Below are 8,326 nucleotides of genomic sequence, written 5' to 3'. Positions count from 1 at the left end.
ATGGGCATTACAAAATGTATAAAAAGAAAGCACATGTTCAATTTTATAAGACGTTTTAATAGCAAAGCATTCCTTATGTTTAAAAAGTATGTTCTTGTTGTGACGTCATAGAATGAAAATGGCGGGAGGGAGAAAAATGTAAACAAATATGGGGGAATGTTGAAAAAATGGTGGCAGGGTAGAGAGAGCTCTCTGAAGGTTAGGTCGATAAAAGTTGGATTGTGAGTCTGTTTTGTGGTTTTTGTTGTCGTGCTGGATTGCATAGTGAAAAAGAGCAGAACAGGTGAGTAGATCACATAACTGAATCATTTAAGGACAGGTTAGGCTACCAATATTTTCAACGGTGTCCTCCTACAGAACCTGGTGACAATAATGGTCCTGGAACACTTACAAATTTAATGAACATTAGCTGTAAGTAGTAATCTCTTATGCTAAGACTAAGACAGTGGCAATTCTGCCTATCTGGTAATTCTGCCAGTTTAATCTGACAAATTCTCCAGTGAGGCCATGTTTCCTAACAAAGAAGCCATTACTGTGAGGAAGGTTCCTTAAGGCCTAAAATTCTTCAAGAAGCAAGAAGTGCCTGTTAAGTCTTCCGACAAACAAGCCTGCAAATTGCAAAAGTATCCCCACATCACCAGATAAGAACACACTAAGGAGGTTAGGGAAATCAACTGAAAATCATAATGCACAGAGACTGGGCCAGGAGAGGCAACAGATCCTTGGCCTTTGGAATACTGTCAACACAGCTGACCAACTTGAACCAGTTGACTCAGAAGAAAAGAATTTTTGCTCCTAAAAGTTTATATCATCTGCCTCCGGGCAACAAATTCCCTTGTGAATACTTATAGAGCGCTGTACAGAGCCAAAACAATGTGCCTTGAACAGCAATACTATCTCTGCAAATACAAATCGAAGAACTTTTGTGACTAGAGATGTAATGGTATGAGAACAATGTCTCTTGCACTTCCACCAATAAAAAACCAATCACTCTTTTGGGAGTCACTAAGCCATGCTGGAAAACCAAAAAGCATGGGGACACATGCACAAAGTTGTTCAGTCTCGATATGTCGAACGCCGGGCACCAGTCTCCGGTTGCTTATGGTGGTAGGAAAAAGTTAGAGTTAAATCCCAGTGATCACCCAAACCTGCTCCACTGCATTCTCTCTAATTATAACCTCCTACTAAAGAAGAGATACTTCTGCTGGAGAAGACACAAAAAGAACAGCTATAGGAGACTAAACCAGTGGAGGGAACCCAATAGGAATCTTATCGCTTTAAAGACAATCAGACTTAGAGGGCGGCCCACAGGAGAAACCAAAATAGCTGCCATATCCTGTGCAGCATAAGCCTTACTACAGATAGGAGCATAAGCTGTTCTTCCTTCTTCAAACCGAGTTAGTATAATCATGGAGAACAATAGCCGGCAGTGTCAGAAATGGCATCACAAACATGCTAAGCTGGCGCCTTAACCTCTCTATGCTGGCACCTCAAAATCTCTAAGCTAGCTTATAGTTTTAGCAAAAATAAAAATTTCTACAATCTAAACAGAAACCAGGACAACAAACTCCAGGTACAGCATGTCCAAAGCACTTGTCAGTCTTTAGTTTGTCTCTTCAAGGAACTAGAAAAAGATAACCGAATCTTCGACTGATGACAGTTTAAAGCGCCAATTAAACATCTGTATTATAAGAGGCGGTTTTCCACGACTCCAGCAACAATAGAAGAATAGCGCTGACAGACTTAAAAGAAGCTTTGTGCATACAACAAAACTAGACAAAACATCGCTCTAACTGAAGGAAGAAAGCTTGAGTTTTCTTTCTCCAAACACCTAGAGGGAACCAAATACCAAAACCAAGACCTATTTCTACATGGACTCTTTTCTTCACTAAATGTGGAAAAGTGAAGCACAGCACTCAGTATACGCCAAAGAAATTCCTCCAATTCAAGCTCTTCTTCCGCCAGAGGGCAACAGGAAGTGATAGCTGGCAACAGGAGATGACAACTGATGACAGAAGGAGACAGCAGCCAAGTACCCATAATGCATCAGTGACCCAATGAAAGGAGACAGGGAAACATAGACAGGGAAAGAAGACTGAAGAGACTTTGAGTCGACACTAGTCAGTTGAGCAAAGCGGGATAATGTTGGGAGGTATGGGGAATAGCAGTTACAATGATTCCCACCTCATCCAGCCCGAGTTGGCTGGCGACAGGAGGAGACAGCAGCTGAGTACCCAGTAATACATCCATGACTTGAAGAAAGGGAGACAGGGTAACGCAAAACTGAAGAGACTCAGCTGAGTCAACACAAGTCAGCTGAGCAAAGGAAAACTGGAAATGTTGGGAAGCGGGGGAAGAGGAGATACAACTCTTCTGCCTTGTCCAAGAGTGAGTCAACAGACACTTAACACTTCATCACTAACTTTGTCACAGAACACTTTTTCCATATGCACATGTAGGATGACCCTATCTCCAACACTGAACTCACTACCAGGCTAATCTTCTTGTCAAATTTGGACTCAATTCTGGACTCCAGAATGGCTATGGCATCGGGTCAGAAGCACAGGAGCTAGGCATGGGAGTATGTGGAGGAATAGAGGAGGACTGAGAATAGGAGAGAAAGTATGTCCAGCAGTAGAAGGAAGAGCTAGGCTAGAATCAGTCTTAGGTTTAGGGGAAGAATCCTGCTTACAAAGGCCCTACTCTCGGCTCGAGTAGCCATCTTTCTAATCCTATTTTCTCAAGTCCATTCAGGTGGGATTGAGCACCTTCCAGTCCCAGTCATCCTAGTCCTTGCCCCTCTGAACATGTATTCTCTCTCGAACACTCCTGCCCCTAAACTTAGTGCACATGGAATGTGCATCATAACAAATCTTAGTAAGTCTAGTATTATAGCCCTCGCTACAGTAACAACGGCTGGAAGCGCTAGAATCAACATAATTACAGAAGAAAAATCTAATGCAAAAAGAGAAATAACAAAACGCAACAGTTTGACAAACAAAGTGAATACTTCCCGAATTCAGGAAGCTAGCATGAACCGCAATTAGGCAGGACTGCAGAGCACGAAATGTTGTTGGCAGCGCAGCATAAAAGAGAATGATGCCATTGGTGACAAGTTGCTCTATACTCCCATTCACGGTCACTCCCCCTTTGCAACCGACCGTTACTGCTAATTTTGAATTTAGGATGCCAGTGCAAAAGCATAATCACTAGCTAAGTAGTTACTTGGTAAGTTGTTATATAAAATTGCTGTTTTCCTTGAGTGTCTAAAATAGAGTTGTTATCTATTAGTTCATCTTCACTGTTAAATAATATCAACCCTGATGGCATTTGTTTTAAAGCATTTGTTTTAAACAACAAATAACTTTCAGGTTAATTTTTAAATGGTGGTTTCAACTAAACATTTCCTTTCTTTCTCTAAATGCTGTCTAATATTTAACAGATACATGTTCTATACTTAATCAAAATATATGATTTTCTATTTCTCAGAGAAAATCTTGACCACTTTTCATTCATAAAGAATCTAAATGGATCAAGGCAGAGTCTTATCTGAATTTCTCCAATTTTGTTTTGTAATGTCATACACCTTCAATTTGCTCTATAAGTTTTTACTCTTAGATTTATATCTTGGTGAATGGCTGTAGAAATAACCATGTCAATGTACATGAGAACTAAATACTCAATGTGTTGGTTTCACAAGATATGAATGCAATATTTTGGAATATTCCTCGGGCATTTTCTCATGTTTTCCACAAAGCACACTAGTACAAATTTCAATCAATGAGATTTGATTTTTTGAAGATGGGAATACCTAACACTGGTTCAATATATTTCTTTGATATTCAAGGTAAAAAAACCTCTGCAACCACTGTTAAGAAGAAATTACTGTACTTACTAGATGACTGGTTGTGTTTTGGCACCATTTACTAAGCAAAAATTGTTTTCAAATTATTAACAAATTCAAGTAACTTCTTGGATGCATATGAACACAGCCTGTCGTGGTACAAACTGTGCCAAGTTTACTTTGTTTTTTTGCTAAATTTCTTTAAATTGTTATAAATTTCAATTTGTTTTGACCAATCCCATTACTTCACAACCAATACAGTCGAGAGCTTGTAAACTTTGTTTTATAACTATATTTGTTTTGACAAAAACCAATTATTGTATTAACCCTTTAATGCCGACTGGACGTATTTTACGTCGACAAAGTTGTCTGTCGGGTGCCAAGTGGACGTCAAATACATCAACTACAAAAGTTTTTAAATATTCGCGGAAAATACTTATAGGCCTCGTTTGCGAAAAATTTTAAATCACGCGCCTTGAGGATGCTGGGAGTTCACGGATCACGCTGTTGTTTTGTTTACAAGCGTGACCCAGCTGCGCATGCGCATAATTTCTTTCTTATCCCAAAAGAAAGCATCAGCTAACTCTGCTGAAAATCTCAGAAATTCTTTAGTCACTTTGTTGTAATTTTTGCACCATTTTTATTAGCCTTTACATAAAGTTTTATATATGAAAATGTGTGCAATTTCATGTAAATACAACATAAAATAACTAATGGTTATAGATTTTTTGAATTTTGACATATTTTAATATAAATCACGATATGTGCCAAAATTTCAACCTTCAGTCAACTTTGACTCGACCGAAATGGTCGAAAAATGCAATTGTAAGCTAAAACTCTTGCATTCTAGTAATATTCAATCATTTACCTTCATTTTGCAACAAAAGAGAAGTCTCTAGCACAATATTTCGATTTATGGTGAATTTTTGAAAAAACTTTTCATTATGTCGCTAACTCTGAAAATCTAAATCTTGTATTTGTCGTAATTTTTCCATCGGTTTTGGACAAGACAACAAGACATCTCGTTTTCTTTCTCTAAAGGAAGGCGATTTCAACCATACAATATTTCCGTAACTGTTTCTCCCTTTTACAATTTTGTCTTGATTTATATAAATCACCACTACTGGCAAAATTTCCAACCAAGGTCATTCTAATCATGTACTCATAATGATCCAAAAATGCAATCTTCTGCTAACAAATTGTGTGTATGTTTAGTTTCTGAATATTCAAACGTCTACCACTTCCGATGGATGCAACAAACGACGTGTTTGGAAACGATTTCGATCAGGCTCTTGAATTTCAGAAATTCTTTAGTCACTTTGTCGCTAATTTTTGCAGTTTAATATTAGCTGTTACATAAAGTTTTATATATGAAAATGTGTGTAATTTCATCGTAGAATACAACAAAAATAACTCATGGTTTATCTTTTATCAATTTTGACATATTTTCATATAAATCACATAATTGCCAAAATTTCAACCATTGTTGTCAACTTTGACTCACCAAATGGTTGGAAAATGCAATTGTAATCAAAACTCTTAATTCTAAGTAATAGCTAATCATTTACCTTCATTTTGCAACAAACAAGAAGTCTCTAGCACAATATTTCGATTTATGGTGAAATTTTGAAAAACGTTTTTGGAAGAGACGGTGTCAGGCTCTGCTGAAAATCTCAGAAATTCTTTAGTCACTTTGTTGTAATTTTTGCACCATTTTATATTATCCATTACATAGAGTTTTATATATAAAAATGTGCGCAATTTCATGTAGAATACAAAAAAAAATAATTCATGGTTGTAGCTTTTATCAGTTTTGAAATATTTCCATATAAATCACAGATAAGTGCAAAATTTCAACCTTCAGTCAAATTTGACTCGACCAAAATGGTCGAAAAAATGCAATTGTAAGGTAAAACTCTTACATTCTAGTTATAATTAATCATTTTTCTTCATTTTGCAACAAACGAGAAGTCTCTAGCACAATATTTAGATTTATGGTGATTTTTGATAAAAAAAAAAAACTTTTTCCTTACCTCAGCATGCACTAACTCTGCTGAAAATCTTAGAATTTCAATAGTGACTTTGTTGTATTTTTGCACTGTTTTATATTAGCCATTACATAAAGTTTTATATATGAAAATGTGTGCAATTTCATGTAGAATACAAAATAAATAACTCATGGTTGTATTTTTATCAGTTTTGAAATATTTTCATATAAATCACAATAAGTGCCAAAATTTCAACCTTTGGTCAACTTTGACTGACATAAATGGTAAAAAAATGCAATTGTAAGCCAAAACTCTTACATTCTAGTAATATTCAATCATTTACCTTAATTTTGCAATAAACAGGAAGTCTCTAGCACAATATTTCGATTTATGGTGAATTTTGAAAAAAACTTTTTTACGCAGCCACGCCAACTCATGCATCATTTGTGATATTTTCTCTGTGTTGCCGATCGTTTTCCAATTTGTTATAAAACCAAAATCATCCATCGGTGTACAATACAACAAAAAAAAATTGCTCATTAGCTTTAACTGTTTTGCTCAATGCGATTTCTATACAATTATATATGAAATTTTTTTTTGTTTCTCCCTGTCATATATTCCAATATTTATATATGATAATGATATTTTTTCATTTCTGATGGTTGTATACTAAACTTCAGGCAATGAGAAAAAAATTGAGCCAAAATGAACTTTTAATCTTAAAAACTAAGTGTTATCGATTTTTTGAAAAAACTTTCTTTCTGCTTCAGCGCTTAACTCCCAAACCCCCTCCGGTTTTCATATGTAAACACTTTTTGTAAATAGAGGCTCAATGGTTTAAGGGTTAAACTGGTTACTGTAAAGTATAATGGGCTTTTATGTGTAAGTTTAATTCTACTTAAAAAAGAAACTATTCTTCATGCCTTTCACTATAAAAATATATTAATTAGAAAGCAATTTAAGGGAGCTGTTATATATAGCTATCTGACTCACCTTTACCCATTTAAAGGGAGCTGTTATATATAGCTATCTGACTCACCTTTACCCATAAATATCTCAATTTATTAAGTGATACATGCAAGTATAAACTAGCATTCTGGTGAAACAGATATATTTGAAACAAATTTTAAAAAATGAAGGGAAACAATAATAACAACTATAATACTTACAGACTCTGACAACCAAGTAAAATTCTTCAAAGCTGCTGGGTTTCCTGTCATAAACTTGATAATTAGAGATGGCATATACTCTAAGCTCTGTGTATTATTCGATTGTCATTTACTTCCGAACAGCTCACTGTTTGGAAGACACATTCTTACAATCTTCAATTACAAACTTTGTCACAGCATATGCCTGTAAAAATAAATATGTTTTATACTATGGCCAAGCACTACTGATCTAGATGGTAATTGGTTGAAAAATACAACTGAACATGAAAAAGAAATTATAGGTAAAAATATAAAATAAAGCATCAAAATACCTTTTTACCACACTTCCACCTGCAATTCTGCTCATCAGTGAGATCTACACAGTTGTGGTTACCATCACACCTTCTGAAAGATTCAAGGCATGCCCCTCCATTTTGCAAAAAAATATTCTGGAGGGCAATTATCATCCCTAGGCACAACAGGACTAAAACCTCTTCATCAGACCTGCAAAGAAAGGTTTCAATAAAACTTAAAAATATGATTTACATTACATCACATAAGGTATTCAGGTTCAGTACTTAGAATCAATTTGAATATATGTATCTTAACAAAAGCCTCAGCTCTACAAACTACAAAATTCTGATAAAAAAAGCTTACCCATCTGCACAATCTTTTGGCCATTACAAACACTTTCACTAGAATACAGCCACCAGAATGATGACAAGTAAAACCTTTGCATTCAGCAATGTTTGTGTTTTTATGACAATTGTCTTCATCTTCTCCTTTAGGACAATCTTTGTCATTGTCACAGACCCAGGACTCCCAAATACATGTTCCATCACTACAAGAAAACTGATCCTTTAGAATAAAAAAAAACTAGAATAAGTATAAAAACATAACTTTTTATAGCATAACCAATTTAACAAAAATGAATAGAAAAAAATTAATAGAATTCATCCAAAAAAAATGACTGACAAGTTATAGCAGCAATTCCAACTGGTTTATATGAATGAATGGATGATGAATATAGAATTTCAACCTCTTTTGGTTTCCCATTAGCATCATAAAATGAAATATAATGGAAACTGTATAATCTTACCAAATTTAAATATCAAAACAATTACAGAATTACCAATTCATTTTGCAACAAACACTGTTCATGAATTGTCTGCATATGTTCAAAAACTTTTTTAGCCTAGGCTAGCAAGAATGTAATATAATGGAATATACCTGAAATGCCTAACAAAATATTACCAGGAATTTTACTTTGTCTGACCAAAATAATTTGCCAAAGTCATAAGCAAAAAATCTAAAGTGGATGCCTGGGTAAAAGTTGACAGAAAAAT

At 35.1% G+C, this 8,326-nt stretch overlaps 2 protein-coding genes across 2 annotated transcripts in view; both read right to left on the bottom strand.

Moving 5' to 3' along the window:
* LOC136826787 (sortilin-related receptor-like) overlaps window positions 1-8,326 on the bottom strand; it is a 330,233-nt gene that overhangs the window by 165,771 nt on the left and 156,136 nt on the right. The gene's annotated exons all lie outside the window — the stretch shown is intronic.
* The window catches only part of LOC136826786 (sortilin-related receptor-like), a 67,189-nt gene continuing 66,626 nt past the window's right edge, over window positions 7,764-8,326 (bottom strand). Inside the window, exon 10 of the mRNA XM_067084221.1 lies at window positions 7,764-7,838. The gene's annotated coding sequence lies outside the window, so the exon portion shown is untranslated. The remainder of the gene's footprint in view (window positions 7,839-8,326) is intronic.

This window comes from Macrobrachium rosenbergii, chromosome 41, assembly GCF_040412425.1.
Source record: "Macrobrachium rosenbergii isolate ZJJX-2024 chromosome 41, ASM4041242v1, whole genome shotgun sequence".
Classification (NCBI taxonomy): domain Eukaryota; kingdom Metazoa; phylum Arthropoda; class Malacostraca; order Decapoda; family Palaemonidae; genus Macrobrachium; species Macrobrachium rosenbergii.
The sequence above is the reverse complement of the archived record's forward strand: the minus strand, read 5'-3'. Positions and strand labels throughout refer to the sequence as shown.